Source organism: Mesoplodon mirus (genome assembly GCF_964341445.2).
Source record: "Mesoplodon mirus genome assembly, chromosome: 6".
NCBI lineage: Eukaryota > Metazoa > Chordata > Mammalia > Artiodactyla > Ziphiidae > Mesoplodon > Mesoplodon mirus.
This window is the reverse complement of record NC_138982.1, coordinates 62,429,883-62,456,385: the sequence shown is the minus strand read 5'-3', so window position 1 is coordinate 62,456,385 and position 26,503 is coordinate 62,429,883.

Genomic DNA, 26,503 nt, shown 5'->3' with positions numbered 1-26,503 from the left:
CAAGATTGAAATTTTCACCAGAGAACTGGAATCAATAGAAAAGAAGAAAATGAAAATTCTAGAACTTAAAAAATATATAGTAATTAAGATTAAGAACTGAATAAGTTGGACATAGCAGAAAGAAGATTAATTAGTTGGACTACATAAATTTGTAGACTATATCCAGATTTAAGCATGAAGAAAAGGGATGGGCAGTACACAAAGATTGTAAGTTGTACCATGAGTACAATTTTAATTGCAGAAGAGTAAGAGATAAGGATTAAGGAAAATGTAATTTTTGAAGAGGTAATAGCATCAAAAATTCTATAACCAATGAATGACATCAGTCTACAGATATAAGTTTGAGAAGCCCAAACAGAATAAATATGAAGAAAAGTCACTTAGATACATCATAGTACAACTGACTAAGGAGACCCGAGAGAGAGAAAAAAAAAATCTTTAAAAAAAATTCTTTTAAAAATCTTAAAAATAGTCAAAGCAGCAGGACACATTACCATCAAAAGGGGAGCAACAAGCTGAAAGCTGACTTTAGAAGAGAAAGGCTGAAAACCTGGAAATAATAGGTTGTTATCTCTAATGTACTGAGGAAAAAAATCAAAACAAAACACTACCGTCACATTCTAGACCCAGAAAAATTATTCTTCAAAAGTGACAGCAAACTGAAGAAACTCAATGCAAACACAAATTGAGAAAATATTTGCCAGCTAGACGCATAGTAAAGACAAATCACAGTAAAGGGATGTCTTCAGACAGAAGGAAAATGGTATCAGAAATGCAAAGAGTAATGAAGAACAAAAAAGAGTAAATATGTGTTAAAGTATGATTAATATTTAATCTAACTGTCTCTTCATAAATGTCATAAAAACTATTAGAAAAATGGTGAATTCTTCTTTGCAAGAAAAACAGCAAGTAAATCAATATCACTACATATTGCCTGACAGTACAGTGAAAGTACACAGATGATACTACAGGAGACAAGAGGAGAGCTACCCAGTCTACCGAGGCATGTTGCAAAAAGGAAGACAGGAAAGCCTTCCCTGAGGAAAAGATACTTGGCTGAGTCTCAACTCATTCAAATAATGGAGAGGAGAGAAGAAAGACAAAAGAAATTGGGACTTCCCTGGAGGTCCAGTTGTTAAGTTCCGAGCTTCCACTGCAGAGGGCATGGGTTCGATCCCTGGTTCGGGAGCTAGGATCCTGCTAGCTGCACAGTGTCACCAAAAAAAAAAATTAGAAATTATATGATTGGGGGTGTTGAGAAACCTTTAAATGAGCAAATATTTAAATTTATAAATTATCTATTATGGAGTCACCAAAATTAACTCTACATTTTTCCAGCTCTATAAAATTGGTCTGCTTACTAGTTTCATCTTTTAGTTCATTCTTATTAGTCTTTTTAAAAAATATCAAGAGGAGGAAGAAATAAGCCATAATATAATGTGCAGAACTGGAGCAAAACACAGAATTATATCAACCATGGAATGAGAATCATAATGAAAGTTTATTTCATATTAATTATGCATTTTATACTCAACACCCTATACTGTATATTTTAGGCCATCAAAAGAACAAAATCACTGAAGCAAAAGAAAAGTTGTAGTGTAAAGAATCAAGAAAAGTTGAATGATGTACCTTTCTGAAAGCAATTTGACTTTCTGCTTCTTTTCTCCAAGATGCTTGCCAAACAGGCCCAGCAATAAATGGTAAATGGAGCAGTTTTCCTAAACGGATGCTTAAAATTCTTGCCAAATAAAGTAGGATTCTGTTAATTAAAATTTTAATTGTTCTTGAAAGTGGTTGAGAAAGACAATACTTAACCTTTCTAAAAGAATATGCGAGCAACATAGCTCTCCTTTAGCAGACCATGTACAAATTAATTATTCAACACCTATTGATTAAATGTTTTAATCCATATGCAGATTCAAATGATAACTGTGCACCCAATCAATTTTTGCTTATAGCCTCCCTAGGAGCAGATGTTCGAGCTCTGTTTATGAGAATTTAGGTACAACCTAAAGAGTCTTTTACTCCTCCTGTAACTTTCAAGGAGGACTGAAGGTTGTTGAGATTATTTTGTTTGCCTCAATTCACAGGCTTCCACATTCAGTTCCTTCTCTCTGATGCTGAGCAAGCAAATTCCCTCGAGACTTTGTCTCTTATGTTAAGGATAAGGAAATACAACCTGCTTGAAATTATTCTTTACTTTAACACAGGTCACAGATTATTCCTAATTATAATTTTTTAAGTTATTAACCTTCTTACTCTGTTAGGCATCTAATAGGTGTTTAAGAAAAAAATGGCTATAATTGAAATTATAGTCCAGCCAAATGTACATTCTCTATTCTCTATAGAGCATCTGCCCTAAATCCTTTTATCCTTTCTGGTTCCAGAGAATTGAACTGTGCAATCTGAAATGTAAGTAAACATTTCTCTTGCCATTCACACCTGATTCAGTAACATAAAATGTCGCTAGTGTTGTTACACTTTTTTTCTTGTACTCTAGGCTCTACTTCTTTAAAATATTTTGTTAAATAAATAAAATAATAATAATTATTATTCACATGTTTACCATAACTATCGACTCAATAGATACACAAATTTAAAAATTATTTTCCCCTACATCCTATGTTAATAACCTAGTATGTATCTTTTCATACCTTTCTCTATGCCCATTCAAATATATTCACCCACATATAAGATTCTGTAATTCCCATTTTCAAAAATAAGTTTATATGGACTAGGCTGTCAAAGCTTCCTACATGGACAATTACACCCTAAATCTTTAATATCACATCTGATCCTAACTTGATAAACCCTTTATTCTTGTTACCACAAGTCCCAGACTCTCTTGCCAATCTTAAACTCTTCAGTTAACAGCCAGAGGGAAAATGTACAAGTTCATATTTGTGACCATTCATCTCATGAAAGGGTTTGTCCCATATATATCAATACTAGAGAGCCATCAATACTTCTAAGCAGAGAACTGACATGTTTGCTCCTCTGTTTTAGTAGAATATATTACAGAAGGGAGAACCTGGAGGTGGTCAGATAGGACATCAAGCTGCCTACTTTATGTGGCAAGTCATAGTAGGGTGAGGGCCACACTGTAGGGGATAGGCCCTGGGAATAGAGAATGGAGTTGGTAGATTTTGTCAGAGAGGGAAACCTCAAAGATAAACCCAAGGTTTCTAGATTCTCAGTTTGGTGTTTATAGTGATAAAATTCAACAAGACAAGAAATACAGAAAGGAGAGCAATTCTGAGGCAGAAATTTAGCCCTACATATATTGTATTTGAGGCTTCTGTGGGACAACTATTGAATGGTGACTTGTGAGGAAATAGAAAATTTTATCATAATCTCTTCTTTCTCATCACTTAACATTTTAGTTTAAATATTTTACAGTCTTGTTTTATATTCTCTACAATTTTATTTTATGGCTGGCAAAACATTACACTGAGCAACAAAATTTCCATTTTTAATTGTTGGATATTTGGGCAGCTTCCAAGATTTCATTATTGTAGATAAGGATGCAGTAGATATCTTGATGAATATTATTTTTTCATCATTGAATTACTCTCTCAGAATATATATTCCCAGAAACAAATTAAGTTTATTCAGTCAAATGATACAAAAATTGAAAGTTATTTGTCAAAATGCTTTTAAAATCTGTTTTAAATACACACACGTGTGTGTGTGTATGTGTTTGTATTTCTGTGCGTGTGTATGTATATGTATACACATTACCATGTTTTTTTTTGGTTTGGTTTGGTTAGGATTTACATTATCACCAGAACTGGAATTTTTTAGTTTCTACTTTAGAAGCACTCTGAGCATTTTCACCAGGAGTTACTTTAGCACATCCCTGCTAAGTGTACCAAGTATCACAGAAGTCTGTTGAAACAAGCAGGGCTTTTAGCATAAAGACTTTTTTGCCTTAAAAATCTAGCACACTACATACTGATGCTTCATTCTAGAGCATCACTGTCTCCAAATAATCTTTGCACATTTTGGTATATTACCCAAGACCCCACAGATTCCCATGAAAAACAGAATAAAACATTTCAAGCATCCTTTTTACTAACCCATTTATAACTCCTCTCAAAATGATGAATACAGAGAAAACAAGTGCAAAACATTAGTTTACCTACTTCAGCTACTGAGTGCCGTATGTTTTTCTTTTGCTCTTCATGGACTTCCTCGGAGGCAAATTAGTAAAATCGCAAGTGCCTTCTGGAAAAAGTGATTAGCCTATTCAGAGCTCCTTTGTGCTCCCTAAAAGGCACTTTAAAGTTAACTAAACATTCCACTATGTTGTCAGATTTACAATTGATTCCAGTTTCCAGTGAGTGACTTATCCTGACAGACTGCTGGAAAACGAATGTGCCTTTCACTCAGCATTTGATGCTGAAGAGAAGCCACAAGAAGAAAACACGTCAGCTGTGGCAAGACAATTACGACATCAGTGGTTTGTTTCAAAGGTGGTTTTCAATGTGTTATACACTGAAAATAAGGAACTGGAGTAAGAAATGGTATTTGTCTCAGGCCACACTATGACAACATTTTTCTGCTTATTTCTTCTCCTTCTTCTAACTTTGGATTAAAATTCACCTCATCAGAGAGCTCCTCCTGACATTCTTCAATGGTCTCCATCTTCACTCCATTGTATTCAAACAAGCTCAGTTGTTGATATAATCAGACACTTTGTAATTATACATTTATTTCTGCTTTCTTGTTACTTTCTGTCTCTTCCACTATCTGTGATCTCACTGAGAGCAGGAACTGTGTGTATTTCTTACCCAAAACATATCCAGTTCCTGGCTAAGTATCTGGTTCATAGTAAGCATTCAATAAATATCTCATTAATGAATAAGCTAAATGAATAAAACTGTAAATAAAACTCATGAGCACCAATTCCAAATTAGAGATCACCATCATTAGACAGCATATTTTTTGGCTACAGAAACGAAGAATATCTGTTCCTCTAAATATATTTCAATCCATTCACTCCTAAAAGTATATTTTTTCAGGAATGGCATCAACTCTTAAAACAAATAGAAAATAACTTTAAAATTGGAGATGGTGCCCAATCCTGTTTAAAACCACAATTACAAGTGGAGAAGTTAACTTGGACTCACACTGTATGGGAAAAGGTATCAAAAGATGACCATAGAGAAAGCAAAGATGATACTTCAGCCGGCGTCCACTGTAAAGCTCATTCAGGGTGATGGAGGTTATGGAGGTGAAGGCACATGACCAAAATACTAGCTAGAATTAAATTTACACTACATCACCTGTAATCTTTCCTATGTATGGCCATATAACTGTTCAATTCGTGTAACACTTATTGATTAACTGTCTGATAAATAAATGCTCTACTCTAGTCATTTGGGATACAACAATAACATGAGTAAGTTCCTTCAAATATGGAAGAATGATAATTACAAATAGTGATAAATGCTTTGAAGAAAATTGAACAATGAGGATAAACTGATTGTGAGAGGAAGATGCATTGTTTAGCTACAGAGTGATGAGGAAAGACCTTCCTGAAGAGGCACCATTTGAGGCAAGGTCTGAGATATAAAACGGCAGCCCTGCCAAGTTCTGATGGAAGAGTATTTCAGATAGAGAAAGTAAAAGACCAAGTTTAGAAATAGGTTTGGTGTCTTCCAAGAACTGAAATAACCTGTATGATTAGAATGCACTGAACAGGAGGAAATGTGGGGGAAGGAGGGTCCTGGAGTCCAGTCTTGTAAAGCATGGTAAGGATTTTGAAGTGATTGTTTCTTTATATTCCTTAACCATTGCTTCAGTTTGCAGAAGTGTTTCATCTGTATTACTATGAAGGCCCAGGCCAAACAAAAAGGAAAGAACAAATCCTTCATACTCTGCATTGTGTAGTTACATTCCTTGTGCAGGATCAAATACCATATATAGGTGGTAGAAAGCGAGTAAAAATGAGAGCTCCTTAATTGCGCCCATACAAGGCTATGCAACTACTTTTCGCTCTTATAAAAATTATTTGGTTAAGAGTTCTTATGAAATTAAAACTAATTAATTAAGCACCACTAACTTACTAATAAACACCACACGTATCTTTGCACTGGATTTCCTCAGGTACTTTGCTTCAGTGATTCCAATATCCTTCACTATGACAGAGTCCCTGTTGGAGATAATGAACCCATAGATAACCCCAACTGAAATTCTAGTGCAATCAAAGAAAATGTTGACATGGAGACATTTTATTTCTTCACAGCTGAAAGGAACACGAAGAGGTCTTGCAGTCTCTGTGACCCAAATGTTTGAATAACATCAAATAAATTTATCATATTTTTGTAACTTTCTTAATGTAGATTGAATGGAATCACATTCTAACCTAGGTTAGAAAGTTTGTACTCAAGCCATATCCATAGTTTTGTACCTAAACCAAACCTCGGGAGTAGCAGTGAACATAGGATGTGAGATTAGGATTGCTGGTCTTACTGTAGTTTTGACACCTTATTCCTAAATCAGATCTTAAATCAAGAGTTGATTTTATACAAGTATTGAAAGGAACCAAATGAGATAAGTAATTCAGCAAATATTGCTAAAATGTCCTCATTCAAGTCTGTATCTTTCTCATGCCTTAAGTGATTTTCACAATCTACAAAAATCAGAAAAATATAAAATGTATACCACTAGTTCTTCTAAAGCAAAATAACAAATTTTCATCTGTATCATGCTTGAAGAATTTTCCTCAGTTATTATTTTTCCCGACTTTTAAATTGTACATTAACCTTGGACTCCAGATCTTACTGGCTACTGGTCAGGAGCCTGATAAGAAATTTGCATGGAAAATGGACAAGAGACAGTGATACAACTCTACCTTCTCCAGGGATATTATGGAAGGATTCATCAGATAAAGTTACAAAGTAGTTATTTTTCAGAGTGCCTTTGGAATGAAGAAAGTTGAAAAGGAGAGAGACCCAAGGCAGTTTAGAACCAGCTCTGTGCCAGTGTCTGTGCCAGATTCTATAAACTTAGGAGAGGTCCAATACCTATCAGACATTATCATCATTGTCATCATTTGATTTTAAAGTTAATTTTACTGTGCTAAGAGGTGGTCAGCTCTTATGACAACTATTGAATAGTGTGCATCATAGCTGAAATGTATGCTTCTTGTTAACCACAGAAGTAGTAGCATGGGATAATAGAAGACTCTGAGCAGAAATTTGGTGTATTAGTAAACTCTGCCTACTATAACAAAGTACCTTGAACTGGGAGGCTTAAACAACAGAAATTTATTTTCTCACTGTTTGGGAGGCTAGAAGTCCAAGATCATGGTGGCAGTAGATTTGGTTTCTAGTGAAGCTTCCCTTCTTAGTTTGTAGATGGCCACCTTCTCAGTGTGTCCTCACATGGCATTTCCTCTGTATACGTGGAGAGAGAGAGAGAGAGAGAGAGAGATCTGGTATCTCTTCTTCTTATAAGGACACTAGTCCTGTTGGATTAAGACCCCACCCTTATGACCTCATTTAACCTTAATTGCCTTCTCAAAGGCTCAAATATAGTCACATTGGAAACTGGGACTTCAACATGTGAATTTGGGGGGGATACAATTCAGACCATAACACCTGGAGACCTGGGTTCTAACCTTGGTCTTCATACTAAGTTGCTTGTGTAGATCCTTCTCTCTCTATGTACCTTGTTTTTCCTGCCTTTTTTGTTTGTTTGTTTGTCTGTTTTTCCATATGTAAAATGAAGTTGAAATGGATGATCTCTACGTAACTGCCAAAACAAAACAAAACAAACAAAACAAACAAAAAAAAAACCCTGACTTTGTCCTACAAGAAAATAAATTTAATGATTAATATTTCAAGTAATAAATGAGGCAAAACTTCCCCTTCCCCTAACCAGGAGCCCTGTATAGTGTCTAATACTATAATGGTTTATAATGATCAGCTATAATATTCAATTTTTATTTTATTCTACTAAATTGTCTTAACCCACAGAGGAATACAGCTTAAAGGTTTCATTGAGACACTCAATGAGCCTATAATCATCAACTCCTCTCAAACTCAAAAACCAACACATCATAAAATAATACCAACAATGCATTCAAAGATTGAGCCTATTTAAACATTTCAGCCACAATATTGTTGACATGATGGTTCATCATAAAACTTGAATCTAGTAAATGCCTTGGGAGTTTATAAATGCATATGTGTCAAAATTTTAATTAATTGAAATGAATTAAATTTAGCAAAACTATTATTATCCTTGCCTGGCAATTTAGGCAAAGAAAGGTTAGGTCCTGTTCAGACTGCTGCCTAATAAGTAGAACCCTGGATTAACTACCAAGAATCACAGATATATTATTGTTATTTGTACATGCTACTTAGAAAGTCAGATTTCTAGGCACAATAGATTTGAACTTCAAGATACAGTGCTGGGGTGTCAGGTCATTAAGCGTGAATGGAAGTCAGGTTTCATCTGTAACCCAGAGTTCACATGAAAGCACAAAAAATATATTCTACCATGAAGTAAGGTAGGAGCTGAAGGCAGAAATAAGATTCAGAGACTGGAAAGGAGGTGCAGACAAAATAGATCACAGAGCTGCCAAAACCTTTTTCATCACCTCTTTTGTCCACAAATGCAGCAGCATTCCTTTTGGGTTGTTTGAAATGTGTTACTTCAGTCTCTGACAAAGAACATTAGGTATGATAATTTTGCTGATGTATGTTCGTGGCTTTGTTACCTGAACTTAAATCACACATTCCATTCTACAATTTCGAGAAAAGGGACAAAATGAACAAGAGCCACATAGACTCAATCCTCATCCTTCAGAGATGGTAACTGGTGAAAGTGGCTACAATGAGGTACCCAGAAGAGGAAAATGCAATTAACCAGTTGCCCTGTATAGTGTCTAATTTGATGTTCTTGGCTTGTTAGCTCAGTTGTTTGGAGCATGGTGTTAATGAAGTCAAGATTACAAGTTCAATTGCCATATGGGCCAGTTAGCTTCACTCAGTTCCATGACTACTTACCAAATGAGTTCTACTGGTTACAGGAGGAACTAGACAAGAGAGCATGGATTAGAGAAAATCCATTACTCCAACTGTCAAAATAAACTCAAAGCGCTACTGTCAAGAGCAGGATTGCAGTATTTTCATTTTAATTGTAATTTACTTAATACTAAGAAAATATTTACAAAATTCTGAGAATTGAAAATTGAGACAGAAAGCTAGACTATCTGAACACAAAATCAGTGTCCTTTACCAAATCAGGCAAAGGTTGCTTGATAATCCTGTTATAGTTGTCCTTTAACTGAGTTCTCAGACATCTAAGTTCTAATATGGCTGAGAACTTGGATTTCAGCTGAGGTGGATCACACATATGAGATGAAAGAGAAAAGCAAGAGAGAGAGAAATTATCGTTAGGGCTGAGCAGAAAAGGGAAGCAGAAATAAGGAAAATAAAGGCTGGAACCACAGCAGAGAAAGGACAGGCAATTGATGCACCATGTATTCAATCTGAAGCAGACCTCATATGTACACAGACACACCCACTCAATCTTACGATTGGGCTCTAGTCCCCCTTTGAGTTGTGATCCATTTTAAGTCTCCTGAAGGTGAAGTCATAGACAAACCCTGGCTCAAACCAGTTATAGAGGATTCCAAAATCATCCACATAATTGAAATTCCTCTTTATCCCAGGATCTTAAGACCACAGACATACCATACAGCTGAGGACTATATGTAACATGCCATAGCCATTCTCTTATACCAGACCTGCATGTCTGGAACACAGTTTTATGATACTCCCAAGGAAATATGAGAGAAAAAGGGTGGAGCTAAATTAGCTTCCTTGGTAAATCCTCGTCATAACACCCGCCCCAGCTGATAAAGAAATCTGGAGTATGACCAATGAACAAATCAACCTCTGTGGGAAGGAGTGGATTCTTTAAGAACCAAAGTCAAATACACAGCACTGTTTGCCATTCCCCCTTTTCCCTTTAAATCCACAAATCTGACTCCTCACCTCATCCTACCCTGCTTTGCTCACAGGGAAATAATTCACATTTCTTTTTCTTCCCTTCTTAAGAAAAACAAGGCCTTTGGGGCAGGGTTTGGGAAAAACCCCAGGATACAAGTTATATTCACAGAGCTCTATAGTTTGCTTGAAGGTTCTGAGGACTCCCGAATGTCTTAGTGGGACAAGCCAAGTACCTGCAGGGAACAAGCCAAGTACTCCCTCTTTCCTCTCTCCCTCCAGGTACATGCAGTGCTCAGCAACATTTGACGGAAAATTACAGGACAGATAATTCTCTATTTGACACTATATGAATAAAAACAAGTGGTATACCATTAGATGTCTTTGAATGGTGATTTATTCTAAGGAGTTATTCTCAAACTTTTTCAGACTTTCCCTTTTAAACTTTTTTCTATTATAACAGCAGAGACAAAAGCCTTTCGAGTAAGAAGTGTGAGAAGGAAGGGACAGACAATTGACTAACGGTCCGCTCAGTTACAGGAAAATTGCCTGAACAGCACTCTGTTATCTTGCCATAATAGGGCCATTTATGTGCATCACATTTTCAGTTTCAGCTCTGTGTTCGTTTTAATTACTTTCATTTGAATACCCAATCTTAACTTTTTCCCCTGCACATGCCTTGCTAATCAAAATACTTGATTCATTAACATTGCTGTTATAGCACTTTATTAATACACTAAATTTCAGCAACTACTTCTATTACAGCAAAAGCAAATACTAAGGCCAGCCGCAATGATATTTTAAGTGTCTTAGGAATGTCAGATGAGAACTGTTGTTAAACTGGACAAGCACCAACTGTAGTTAGTAGCAGTGCTCTCCCGCCCCCTATTGGTTAGTTACTTGAGCATCAAATTGAAATTAAGTCATTTTGTGCCCAGAGAAAAATGTTCAGTGCTTTTTCTTGGACTAATTATAGGTCATATACTAAAAAAATACTTACACACACACAGACACACACAGAATTTATCTCTCTGGTTTCACTTTTGAGTTGAAGCTAAAGGAAAAACGGGGGATTAAAAAAGAGGGTAAATTTTGCACTGGGTGTAAGAATACTCCTACACCCAATTATATTCAACTATTGGTGAGTGCTAACTATGCACTAGGTATTTCTCATGCAATGTTAATGTTTCAGTTTAATGGGCTTTTAAAACAAGTAGCCCTAAATTTGAATCAAGGGAGTTGTTCTTCATTATCACATTGAACCATATAAACATGGGAAAGTTATTATATTTTATCTTGAAAATGATATGGTTTATAATTATTATTGCACATGATGATATAAAAAATGATTTATGTGAAAATGCCTACTAAGCATATAGTAAATGCTAAGTTAATGTTAGTTTAATTTTTGTTTCTTGCAATAACTGTAATATAATCATTACCTATATTCTCATTTTATAGATAGAAAAACTGAGGTCCAGAGAGAGAAAGGAAACTACAGCTACTAAATAGTAACGCTGGAATTAAAATCCAGAACATTTTGTTTCTAATATAAAGATTCATCTTCTTGTGTTATATACACTGGAACTTTATTATAACTCACTGCTATAGAATCAGGTCCATACAAGCTACTCTCTCTTGAATTATACCTTAAAAAATTTAATAAGCTAGTGCAAGAAAAAAAAGTTTTGATCTTATTTGTGGAAGTGTTCTAGACAATATTTTTTAAAAGATTTAACTTGTGTTATGAAAAATATCATGGGCTATTATCAAAAAAATGAACAAACAAAACATGTACATTTCAATGACATAAAAGATTCGTCACTCAACAGCTATTCACATACTTTGTAGGTATATTATCCTACCTCTTGGCACTTTGCTTCCATCTCTTCTATTAGAAATATTAGTGGGTTTTTATGCCTACTCCATAAAGAAATGAAAAGTAACTATTACAGCTTTTGACTACTACATATACATCTACAAGCAGAATTAATTATTTTTGTAAGTACAAAGATGTAATTACTAAGTAGAACTGGTAATGTTCTCAACATAATTAAGACAGTTAAAATATTTTGATTTTTAAAAAGAGCTACAATTCATATTACACCCAGATATCACCTCTATCACGTTAGAAATTGGTCAAACTTTTAAAATCATGTAATTAGAAATATATGCGAAATGGTACAGATGAATCAGTTTGCAAGGCAGAAACAGAGACACAAAGGTAAAGAACAAATGTATGGCCACCAAGGGGGGAAAGTGGGGCTTGGGGGGTGGTGGTGGGATGAATTGGGAGATTGGGATTGACATGTATACACTAATATGTATAAAATGGATAACTCATAAGAACCTGCTGTATAGCATAGGGCACTCCACTTCGCTGTACAGTAGAAACTAACACAACATTGTAAAACAACTATACCCCAATAAAAAATAAAGAAAGAAAGAAAGAAAAGAAAAAGAAAAAAAATAAAATTGATGGTGGTGATAGTTGAATAACCCTGTGAACATACCTAAGTGGGCGAATTGTATGGTATATGAAATAATATCTCAATAAACCTTTTATATGTTTTTTAAAAGTAAAAAAAAAAAAGAAATACATGTGATATGTTTGTCTACCAGTGCTCTGGCTGAAAATTATTAAAAACTGCTTGAATCATGTCCCAATTCTAATTTTTACAACAGAAGAGAATCCACATTTGTGAGCAATTGAATACACACTTATTTCCATTTTAGGATAATGTGGAAGAGCTTAACAACTTAAATATCTGCCCACTCATAGTTATTTCCTAGCTAGATCATAAGTCAAAGTTAATTAGGCCAAGGCATCATTTCTTGATGAGTCTGGAATTTGCACATATATGTTTAATAATGAATAATTATAGGTCATTTTATTATCAGCAAAGATACGTACCATTATAATTGCATTAATCTTTGTGGAAAGTGCTAAGCTAAGGTTATACAAGTCAATTAAGCTTTTCTGAATGGGATAAACAAAAACAAATAATTATATACCTGGAGCTCCAATGGTGTGTTGTGGGACACTGATACACTGAAACATTCTTGTCAATTCATTAATTTATTCATTCACTCAAAAAATTTATTGACTTTCCATTTCATATACCAAAGAGATAATTAGGTTCAAGCCTAATTAACCACTTTTTAACTAGCTGGTATACAGGAGACCACCTCATGTTTTCAAGTCTCCCTTATCTGTAAAACAGGGATAAGAATATCAACTTCACAAAATTGCTGTCGGATCCCAAATGCAGTATAAGTGCAGTTCCTGGCATTTAATATTGCTGCAATAAATATTCTCTTGATCTAATCTTGAGCTTCTTTTTCTGAAGTGGGCAAGTCATTTCACTTCTCTATAAAGGTTTCTTGATCTATAAATTGTTGGACAAGAATATGTGTGAGGTCCTTTTTGAATCTAACCTTCTGCAATTTCTGCTACAATTCCACTGTGCCTAAATGTCAGGCTTAGACATTGAGCTACTTTGTCACATTCTTCTCTGCAATGGATCTTTTAAAATGAAACCTGTGTCAACCTTATTCTATAATTTGAACTAAGGTATATTGAGTGTGGAAAGAGATAACTGTTTTATAAAAATATCCAAACAAAGCTTTAGTGTCAATTGGACTATTCTGTTCTATCTAGGAAAATTTTCAATATGTGTGTCTTAAAACATTTCTTAACAACACATAAACAATACAAAAGAAGAAAATGTAGATTATAAGCACAGAATGTTACTTGAAAATGCTTCCATCATGTAGTTATCCCACAATAAGTTTTTGTCGATGCCTAAATCTGGCCCAAAAATGTCCCATAAGAAACAAAAGTATGAAAGTAAGCAATAACATCACACCATTGAGATGTTTTACTCCCAAAATCTTCCTATAAATAGTTGGTCCCTGAGTGAAGTATTTTCCTGTACAAGGAGCTGTATTTTGTCTATATCTTTTCTGACATACAGGCAGTTGGAATGCTAATAATTGTTGAAATGTAAAGAAAATGAAAAGATTGTTACACAAACTTTCTTTTTTTCTTTTTTTCTTTTTTTTTGCGGTACACGGGCCTCTCCCATTGCGGAGCACAGGCTCTGGACGCGCAGGCTCAGTGGCCATGGCTCATGGGCCCAGCCGATCTGCGGCATGTGGGATCCTGCCGGACCGGGGCACGAACTCGTGTCCCCTGCATCGGTAGGCGGACTCTCAACCACTGCGCCACCAGGGAAGCCCAACACAAACTTTTAAAGATTGTTGGAGCCTTGATCGTGAGTCCTTAGGTTGCCTTCAAGAACTCTGGGGTAGTTTCAACAGCAATCTCTTTCTGCTTCTCTGTTCCTTTTAAGTCAAGTTGGACAAAATTTGTCAAATTCATACATTTATTGAATTTGAATGTCCTGAAAAATTCTGAGGAAATAATCCTCCTTAAAATTGTCTCACTGAGGGTCAGCTGGAGCAAAAGGAAGTACCTTGAAAGTTAGTTCTGTTAGTCTGGCCCACTCTATCGTGACACAGTGTCTTTGACAGGCTGGCAGCAGGGATGAGGGAAGGAAGAAAAAACAGATAAAAACAACAAGAGTTCTTTTTTAAAACCTCATCCTCGGCCTTTCCTGTAAATCTGCCTCTTTGACTCCCTCATGTCTGCCATATGTTCAAAACAAAAACAAAAACAAAGCATAGCAAAACCAGCCATCAGGGACAGTAAGAGAAAGCATCACAGCATGCACATATAAATCCCTTCAATCAATAATTAGGAAGCATATACTGCATGTTCCTCAAAAACAGTAATAGGAAAACAAATGAGATGTTATTTTGAGAGATTAGGACTATCAGGCAACATTGATGTTATTTTATAGATGTCAACCTAAATAATAGATGCTATTTTGGTTATGATAATGAATCCTCAAGTTTCTTTTCATGAAATTTCCATTTCAGAGATTAATTAAATTTGAAATGATGCCTTCTTCACCTTAAAATATATTCTGCATGAGGTCAAATGAGTGTAAAATTGAAATGCCCTTATTTACATGCTTGGAGGTGGTGATTAATTGCAGCTAGTGAAGAATATGGAAAGATTAGGGATGTTGGAGTCATATGAGGATTTTGCGTGCATGCACACCCGTACGCACCAGTATCCTACAGAAGTGAGAAATCACTGCTATGGTAAACCGTTATCTATCTCTCAGGCATATCAGAGTAAGAAATACCCTGAGAACCATAGGTCCAGATCATGTTTCCAAAATATATTTTATTTCAAAAGCTAGTATGATATAGATACCTATATATCTTTAGCAATAACATCTAAATGGCTCTAACTACCAGAAGCCTGTATAGATAAAAATTAAAAAAACAGCTAGAAGTTAGAGTACCTACTCTTAGCCTGGCACTGCCCTGAGTAATTTACTTACCTTTTATTTGTAAATATCTTGTTTAATAGGCTTTAGAAGAAGAGAGGTAGTAGTATAAAATCGTTTCTTCAGGTGGCAGAATGGAGTCTTAGAGAATTAGCATAGTTTGTTCATGTTTACATATCTTGTAACTATCAGAGCAAGAATTAAGACTCGGATATGCTTAACATCAAAATTTACACTGTTTCAATTGCATACCTCAGAGTGCTTCCCATGCTAAGACATGTTTGTCAGTTTAACTCAAAGATGTGGTCAGAACGGGCTTCAACCTTCTTTTATAACAGTACAGAGAAATATAGCCTTACTGATTCTTTTTCCTTACTTTAAATCTCTTCCAATGAATTAGAATTCAAATTACTTCCACATGTGATTTCTCTCAACTCTTGAATAATTTTAGTCATGTGCCCTATCTCATAATAAACCACAATAGTATTGAGAGATTGGCATCCTTTAGTGACAGGGTGTTATAAGAAAGCACTCCCTAACTTGGAATTGCTTTACTGTAGGCAATGGTATTACCAACTTTCAATAATTTCAGTTTCATCTTTCCCGTAATGAATTTCCCTACACATTTAAATAGTGAGTGTCAGAGATACTGAGTCAATTAATTTCTCAAGTTCCAGTTCCATAATGTGATTGCAATGTATGCAGTGTAAAAATCTAAATAGAACTGTTATAAAATTTAAAAAATAGTAATAATATAGAGAGAGACACAGAGATAGAAATTCTTGCTAGCAATAGATTGGCCTTTCCAAACTCTAAAAGGAAAATGACTAGTCTCTGAAAACTTTTATTTTTTTTTCTAGCAGACATACTTTAGCTATGAAATTCCAAGTCTATATTTAACTACAAAGTTCTTTTGACATACATCAAGTTCAAAGAGAACAATCTGTGCCTGGTAGAGCAGATTTGAAAACATCCCAATATGATATTAAATGATAATGATCAAGTTCTGAAAGCATAGTCAACCTTAATAACCCGATGAATTCTATCTGGTTGCCTTTTTAAAGTATGATATGCAGTATGTTTTTCCTACCTGGCCCTCTACCCAACTACCAAATTGTATTTAGCTAACTGAAATAAAAGTACAAAATCTTCATGTCTATCAACTTTATAATTGAAGGGTAATTCTATTGGTGTTTATCATCTGAATTCTAACAATCTTCAACTAGAATTATATGAAATACATTCAAACTGAAGAATAAAACATATTTGTAAAATCTTTTTAAAGTTAGAATAGAGAACTGGAATGCAAATGATCATGTAATGACAGAAATATGCCAAAATGAGTTCCTGACATAACAGTTAAATTTTCTGAGAGAAAGGCATTTAATTGAGCTTACTTTCTTCCTAAATACAGAAAGCTTTCTGAGGAGAGAAAGGAGCAGCAGTTTCTTTTTCAGTACTAACATAGTTTACTTTTTTCTAGTTACAAAATTAATCAATTAGGTTTTATTTTGGAAATTAAGCCATCATTAAGGTACATAAAATATTCTGGAACTAGGTATAGGTGGTGGTTGTACAACATTGTGATGCACTAATTGCCACTGAATTGTTCACTATAAATTGGTTAATTTTATTATATGGGATTTAACCTCAATTTTTTAAAGTACATAAAATAAATATTATATTTCCATTTTAAATGATGAGGTAACTGTATTATATAAATATTATATAATTTTGAGTTAAAAAAAGTTTCAGAGTTGTGTATCACATATGTATATCTCATATGCATAGACCAGATTCCACCCTCTCACCCTTCAGTCTGTCTTCCTGGCAGAGAGTTTAGCTAGGGCTCCACCTTCACATAAGATGTTCCCCTCCTGAGGCCAGGGCGGGAGGAGGGGAGACATGACTGACATAATCCAATTTTGGACATTCACCTTAGTAGTGACTGTGGAGGTGAACCTGCTAGTAGGCTTCCAGGAAAAGCTGTCCTTACTAGTAAAAAGAGACAAATGAGAAGAAATGCCTTTCTTGTCCTTGTTGCATATTGTGATGTCTGTTTGTGACACTTGGAACTACTTTAATCATCTTGCAACCATGAGTGGAGATATCAAAACAGTCTAACGAAAGCTTCGTGTTATACGCATCATTGTGCCACTCATTTAACCTCCAGACTTCTGGAAAATGTCACATCCAGACTTTGGTTATGCGAACTAGTAAATTTTCCTCAAGGTCAAAGGCACTTTAAATTGTATATTTTACTACTTGTACCTGAAAGCATCCTACTTACAGTATGATTCCCAAATTTCCCATTTTTGTGGAGAAAAATATGGTATGTAAAATACATAATTAATATATAGTTTTATGTGTATAAAATAATGAATACAAATATGAATGTATATTAAGAATTTCTTGCAGGTTACACATAAATGGGTAATCACGATTCTTCTAGGAAAGGAGAAATAATGAGGAAAGAAGCATCATTTTTTATTTTATAGAAGTCCTGTTTGAATTTGTTTTACAACAAATGTATGTTATTTATCTGAATTTAATAATACATGTGAAAACAAAAAGTAAACGTTAACTACCCATTCATACATGGGGAAAATAGCATCTCTTTTTAGGAGGAAAATTATATGTTATATGATTATTTATACATAAGATATACATTTATGTTATTATTTCTGCTCTTCTTTTCAAAAATTTTGTTTACATCTTGCATCAGTCAAGACTTAATTGGTTAAAAAAAAAAAAAACTTACTTGGTTACCATGAAGAATGTCTTGGTTAAAATAACCAACCCAAGAATGGTAGGATTAGAGCCTACTTTGTGGAAGACTGAAACCAGGGATGTATATACTGTCAGATTTTGCACTGTAGCTTCTCTGCTATTTGAGACTTGCCCATCCCTATGGAAATGTCACCTGGAGATTCTGACCTATGCCAAATTCTCACAATTCCACAACCAGAGAAGTAAAGACTCTTTGCATCCAGCACCAGTTTGAAAATGTCTTGTCAGCTTGGGCGATGTGCCCATCCCTTTGACTAATCATTGTGACAGAGAGTAAAGCAAAATGATTGTCCTCAATTGAGTATTATGCTTCCTTATACCAGGATGCATCTAACAGACCCAGCTCCCTGGAACATCTCTGTGAGCTGGAGACTACCTTCATTTATGTTCACTGCACATCCTTTGTCCTAGGGACTGACAGTTCTTTTGCACTTTCCTCCTGTTATGTGAACCTTAATGACCTTGTCAGTCAGGCTGCAGCATCACAAGGGTAAAGGAGGGGATGAGTGCAAAGCCTGTGACAGTCTCCAGGCTAGGACTTGCAAAACTTAAATTGCCAACATTTTATTTAAATGCACCTGTATATTAGTGTATTAGTTTGCCAGAGCTGCCACAACAAAGTGCCATAGACCACATGGCTTAACAAATAGAAATTTATTTTCTCATAGCTCTGGAAAGGAAGTCTGAGATCAAGGTGACAGCAGGGTTGGTTTCTCTTGAGGACTGTGAAGGGAAGATCTGTTCCAACCCACAGAATGGGAGAAAATATTTGCAAACAATGCAACCAACAGGGATTAATCTCCAAAACTTACAAACAACTCATGCAGCACAATATTAAAAAAACAAACAACCCAATCAAAAAATGGACAGAAGACCTAAATAGCCATTTCTCCAAAGAAGAAATATGGACAGCCAAGAGGCACATGAAAACATGCTCAACATCATTAATTATTAGAGAAATGCAAGTCAAAACTACAGTGAGATATTACCTCTCACCAGTCAGAATGGCCATTTTCAAAAAATCTACAAACAATAAATGCTGGCAAGGGTGTGGAGAAAAGGGAGCCCTCCTATGCCGTTGATGGGAATGTAAATTGGTACATCCACTTTGGAGAACAATATGGAGGTTCCTTAAAACACTAAAAATAGAGCTACCATATGATCCAGCAATACCACTCCTGGACATATATTCAGAGAAAAACATGGTTTGAAAGGATACATGGGCCCCAGTGTTCACTGCAGCTCTGCTTACAATAGCCAAGACATGGAATTAACCTAAATGTCTATCATCAGAGGAATGGATAAAGAAGATGTGATATATATATATATGCAATGGAATATTAGCCATCAAAAAGAATGAAATAATGCCATTTGCAGCAACACGGATGGACCTGGAGATTATCATACTAAGTGAAGTAAGTCAGACAGAGAAAGACAAATATCATATGATATCATTTATATGCGGAATCTAAAAAAAATGATATAACTGAACTTATTTACAAAGCATAAACAGACTCAGAGACTTATAAAACAAACTTACGGTTACCGGGAGGAAGGGTGTGGGGGAGGAGTAGATGGGGAGTTTGGGATTGACATATACACACTGCTATATTTAAAATAGATAAACAACTTATTTTGATGATGAATATGAAGGCAGGCTAAGCTGGGCTGTAGCATAGTGTCTCAGAGGTTGTGCTCCTTCCAGAGCCCAAGAACTTAGAGCTTCCTCCACTGCCTTCCTGTTCCAACAACGCCCAAAAAAGCTGTGATGCTTTTCTTCACCCAGTGCTTTGGGGCTGTATTAGATTTCATTCACCTCTGCTTTCAGCACTACAAGGCAAAATGGGTGTTCTCCGCCACTGGGCAACTTCTCTGCATTGCAAACCCTGTGCACAACCTGAAGCCATGTAGCTGACAGGGTCTTGGTGCTCTGGCCTGGTGTCAGCCCTGAGCCTCTGAGGTGGGAGAGCTGAGTTCAGGACATGGGACCACCAGAGACCTCCGGGCTCCATGTAATGTCAATCAGCTAGAACTCTCCCAGAGTTCTCTGTATCAACCCTAAGACCCAGCTGCACACAATGGCTAGAAAGCTCCAGTGCTGGAGGCCCCAAACCAAACAACTAGCAAGACAGGAACACAATACCACCCATTAGCAGAGAGGCTGCCTAAAATCATAATAAGTTCACAGACCCCACAAAACACACCACTGGACGTGGTCCTGACCACCAGAAAGACAAGATCCAGCCCTACCCACCAGAACACAGACACAAGTCCCCTCCACCAGGAAGCCTACACAGCCACTGAACCAACCCTACACACTGGGGGAAGACACTAAAAAAGAACCGGGAAATATGAACCTGCAGCCTGTGAAAAGGAGACCCTAAACACAGTAACTTAAACAAAATGAGAAGACAGAGAAGTATGCAGCAGATGAACAAGCAAGGTAAAAACAACCAGGCCAAACAAATGAAGAGGAAATAGGCAGTTAACCTGAAAAAGAATTCAGAGTAATGATAGTAAATATGATTCAAACTCTTTTTTTTTTTTTTTTTTTTTTTTCTGTACGCGGGCCTCTCACTGTTGTGGCCTCTCCCGTTGCGGAGCACAGGCTCCGGAAGTGCAGGCTCAGCAGCCATGGCTCACGGGCCTAGCCGCTCCGCGGCATGTGGGATCTTCCTCGACCGGGGCACAAACCCGTGTCCCCTGCAGCTGCAGGCTGACTCAACCACTAGGCCACCAGGGAAGCCCCAAACTCTTGAAAATAGAATGGAGAAAATAAAATAAATGCTTAACAAGGACCTAGAAGAACTAAAGAGCAAACAAACAATGATGAACAACATAATAAATGAAATTAAAAATTCTCTAGAAGGAATCAATAACAGAATAACTGAGGCAGAAGAACGGATAAGTGACCTGGAAGATAAAATAGTGAAAATAACTACTACAGAGCAGAATAAAGAAAAAAAGAATGAAAAGAACTGAGGACAGTCTCAGAGACCTCTGGGCCAACATTAAATGCACCAACATTCTAATTATAGGGGATCCAGAAGAAGAAGAGAAAAAGAAAGGGTCTGAGAAAATATTTGAAGAGATTATAGTTGAAAACTTCCCTAACATGGGAAAGGAAATAGTCATTCAAACCAGGCAAGGCAGAGAGTCCCAGACAGGATAAATCCAAGGAGAAACACACCAAGACCCATATTAATCAAACTATCAAAAATTAAATACAGGGCTTCCCTGGTGACGCAGTGGTTGAGAGTCCGCCTGCCGCTGCTGGGGACACGGGCTTGTGCCCTGGTCCAGGAAGATCTCACATGCCGCGGAGCGGCTAGGCTCATGAGCCATGGCCACTGAGCCTGCGCGTCTGGAGCCTGTGCTCTGCAACGGGAGATGCCACAACAGTGAGAGGCCCGCACCGCAAAAAATAATAATAATAAATAATAAAATATAAAAAATAAAATAATAATAAAAATATGTAGCATGTAAACCTCATTTTAATTGTTTTTTCTGCTTAAGTCACAGAAGTCATATGAATACAGATGAGTTTTTATGAGAATTAGGACACTAACTACATTAGTTATACCTAAAGATGACCCAGTGAAGGAACTCTGAGCTTGACAGCATTTTTCAGTAGATATCTTGGGAGAAATGTGTGTTCATTCTTAGCTGAAATGACGAGGTAATCAGATATATCCAATTTTTAATCATATGGCATTGTCATCTTCAGTTTCACTTCAGTTTCTCCTGTTACACCCCAAAATTGCATTAGTTATATATATTTCTGATGTAATACAAAGTTTTACATTAGAAAAAAATGGTAATTTTGGGAAAATAATTACATTTATCACTTTCCTCTTTTGAAATGTGTTCTATATTTAGCTGATAATTCTAGCTACCCGAGGAGCAATTAAAAATACTGGTCTGTTAGCACTAGCCCAAGTTTTTCTAATAAAACAGATAGGGATGTTTAGTGGTGATGGGCGCCAGGATGTATGTTCTTAAAATATCTTTCTGAGCCATTTTGATGATGGGGAAGGCTTGGAAATACTTTTGTAAACCATCTATATTCACTGTGGCAAAGAATTTTTAGAATCATTGCAGGGGTAATTTAGAATCAAAGAAACACTCTGTTCCTGTACAAAAAATCACATTTGGTGAGCCTGACATTTCTAGGTCTCTACAAACCATAACATCAGAAGAGTGGATTATAGTTAAAACCATCATCAGATTGGATTTTGGAAACATTTTCTCAACTGTGCTATCCCTGACCACTTGTAACAATTACGAATTTAAGAAAGTCACTTAGACTTTTTAGCATTTCACATTCCTCATTTGTAAAGTGGACAATAATAATAACATTGATAAAATTTGAAAACTTCTAAGAATTCTGTAGGCTGTTAATCAGTATAAATATATCATATATCCTTAATTTCTTTTTCTTGTGAATTACCCAACTATCATTCAAAAAGCAGAATCCATCTTCCCTCAAAAGCTTTTCTAAAGCTCCCCAGTCAGAACTAAACTGTCTCTTCTCTCATAATACTTGACTAAATTCTTTACTCAAGGACGTCACCTCATATTTCGTGTCAAAACTATTTGTGTATGTTAGTCAGCGCCATTAGGTTTAAAGCATCTTGAGAAGGAACACCTTTTCCTTATCGTTTGGGTGATTCTTGGTGTCTAGTACAGGGCCTTATATACAGTAGATCCTCAGCAAATATTTTTTAAACTGCACTGATGAAGACATCAGGCTGTGAGAACCATGAAGTGACCCTGCCTCTCCATTTTTTATTACATTGCTATCTGAGAATACCAGTGCAATTTCTTTGCTCCTTTGCCTAGTAGAAGCAATAATAAATATTCTGAATCTATTATTTTCCCTGTGTTTGAGCCTTCTGAGTTGTATAGCACTATAAGGAAAAAAATTCATATTCATAATGTTCTTGCAGGACTGCTATTACAACCCATTATAGCAATTTGGTAGGTAATACCCTTGAACCAAATTGTACAAATTTGTTTATTATATTTAAGAAATAATTCCAAACTATTAGCTGTTTATACACTCATTCTTCTTAATTTCTCATATTTTCTAAATGTCCCAAATTTATGAACCAGAAGCAATAAAAACTCTTTAATATTCATTATTTTAACTTTTGTGAAAATTTATCTTTTAAATTATAAATAGGTTTGTTATTATTACCAAAATCTTTCTTTTTCTAGTTATTAAAGGAACTGTCATTTTAAATTTGAAGTTCTACTACATCAGGGACATTCACAAAAATAGGTTTTTACATCTTATTTCTGCTTGCTGAATTTTATCTGTTAGATACTTTTTGTAGCAATACTTACAATGTATGATCACCCAAAAATTCAAGAGCTCCTTTAAGTAACCAACAAGAATTACAAATAGCCTGAAACATGGCAGCTATCAAGTCAAAAAGGAAAACTATAATAAATTTAAGTTACAGAGCTTTGACATAGAGCCTGTTCCACTGGAGAAGTTTAGGTACAATCTAAAGACTCATATGACTACTTCAGTCACTGTCATTAGCAGATCAATACTCTATTGCAAGAAAGAAAGATACTGTATCTGTAATAGGCATGTTTAGTTCTGCTTCCCAGTTTGCATGTATATGATCAAACTGGCACATACCCTAGTTGTTACAAACAAATGACTTATTGGTCTTAGGGCTGGGATGCAGAAATGAGGAAAGAGAGCACTGAAAGTGCATTCAGCAGCTGGAGGAACCAGAATAAATCACAAATGGGGAAAACAGGGGATCCAAGAACCAAGCACCCAACACAGGAGGGCAATAAAGAAAATCACTAAGAACACAAAAGGAAAATCCAGGATGACAGCTTGGCTGCAGACTAGGCAGTACTAGGTCAGATAAGTGAAGAAAAGCTTCTGGGATATCACCAGGAAAAAGAAAATTGAGACTGATAAATTATGAGGCAAGTTTGGCTTTGTGGAAATCTGGCATAAGAGCAATGTCAAGCAAAGAAAATAAAAGAGCCAATTACTTGCTGAAAACAATACAAAATTCTTGAGGAAAGGAAATAAACTCGTAGAATACTGCTTGACTCAGCAATAAAATCAAAACAAAACAAAACAAAAGATATGTCTTCTCGATGATGAAAACCTCTCAACATGGAATTAACCAAAAGTGAGTTACAACTGTATTTCAAGGATAGAGGAGGGGACATATGTTTGGAGGCGATGGATGATAAAAGAGAACTAAATTCTAAACTCTAATTCCTAAATAGTTTTAATATTATGGAAAATTTCTAAAACTGAAAAATTAAGAAATAGTATAATCATTTTAAAGAATAATAATGTAAATAAAGGAGTAATAAATTTAAGAAGTGCAAATGATTGTCAATGGAAATTGGGCTAGGAGGGAACCATCGTCTTTCTTTATATGAACTACTGTTTCCTTTTTAGCACTCAGAAGAGCTTAAAAATAAATAAAATTTAAATATAAACAAGTTTATCAAAATAACCAGACACATGGACACATTCAGCTCATTCATGTCTGTGGACATCTGCCCTCCCAGAGTTCATGGTGCACACATTCTAATGCTATCAACACACGCCCTAAACCCAACAACAGTTATCTGTTCAGAGTTGTCTGCTCTCTGAACAGAGTTATTTATCTGTTTAGACCACCAGCGTCTGTGACTGTGGAAAACTTGGTTAAAAGAAACCCTTAGAAATTAGGCATGGCAGGGCTTCCCTGGTAGCGCAGTGGTTGAGAGTCCGCCTGCCAATGCAGGGGACGCGGGTTCATGCCCCGGTCCGGGAAGATCCCACATGACGCGGAGCAGCTGGGCCTGTGAGCCATGGCCACTGAGCCTGCGCGTCCGGAGCCTGTGCTCCGCAACGGGAGAGGCCACAACAGTGAGAGGCCTGCGTACCGCAAAAAAAAAAAAAAAAAAAAAAAAAAAAGAAATTAGGCATGGCAGAGTTTGGGATTGACATATATACACTAATATGTATAAAAAAGATAACTAATAAGAACTTGCTGTGTAAAAAAACACATTAGGCACGGCAGAGAAATCTGTCATCCAAGTTATCACTTTCATAATTTGACACTTGAATGAGGGCAATTCACCAGATCCTCCTCATAATGTAGATGATATTATTCCCATTTTCCAGATAGCCTAGATGAGGCTGAAGAGATTAACCGATTTGCCTAAAGCCACACCGTTGGGAAAGAATAGTCAAAAAGCTCAACTGAGGTCTGGTACCAAGTTCCTGCTTTTGCCTGAACCAAGCATTCTCTCCCCGTGAGGTGGAAGGACCCTTTTACTGTCACTGAGGTCTCCGGTGGTGACTGACACCGGGGATAAAACCCCACGTATTTGTAGAGCTTTACAAAGCGACATTTTGTCCTCACAATAACCTTCAAAATGTGATAAGGAAGGCACTATTGCCTTCGAAATGAGGAAGTTGAGAAGGCTGCCCAAGTTCTCACTGCTGGTTAGAGAGAGTCAAAACTGACACAGATGTTATCCAACTCCAGGGCTGCTCACGCTGGCAAAATCACATCCAGTGTGAGAAAAAGACCCATGGCCCTGAACTGAACCAAACATAACTTGCCCAGATAAAGCAGTAGTTTGGGATTATTATATTTGAAAAGTGCATCTGTTTCAAATTTGGATCAAATTTTAATCTAAGCATTTTCCCTTGTCTTCCCTTACAATAAAAGGTCAACTTCAAATTCCACTGAAGTGAATTAAGCACGTATTTCTTAGGCAATTGGGCATAAAATATCACAGTTACTCCTCTGAACAGTTCTGTGGAACCAGCATTGTCAAATGGAGGTATGGAGGGGTTAATTGACTTTCCCTTTACATTTCCAATAAACTCATGGCATTGAGATTGCCATGTTTCATAATCTGAAGGTTTATTAGTCTATAACATCATGTGCTTTATACACAGATCTCAACTGCAAATGGAAAAGGAATAAATACAATGTGTTAAAGAGCTCAAGCAACTTAGATTTGTGTCCCACCAGTTTAAGACATAAACTACCTCCTTCTTCAACAAGACAATGATAGACTTGTCAATCATCTGAAGTTTCTAGCTTATGTCCTTATGTAATTTATGGTAATAAATAGAATATATACAATATGCCAGGCACAATTCCAAGAAATTTATGTCTATCAATTTACTTAGTCATTATAACAATCCTATGATATAGCTACTAATGCTTTACACAAGAAGAAACTGAGTCACAATTACAGAGGAATTAGGGAATTTGCCCAGATCCTTGCAGCACCAGGTAGCAACAGTATTCAGACCCAGTTTTCAGGAACAAAGCTTTTAACCACTACCCTCTACTAATTTTCTATGTAGAGTGTGATAAGCACACATCA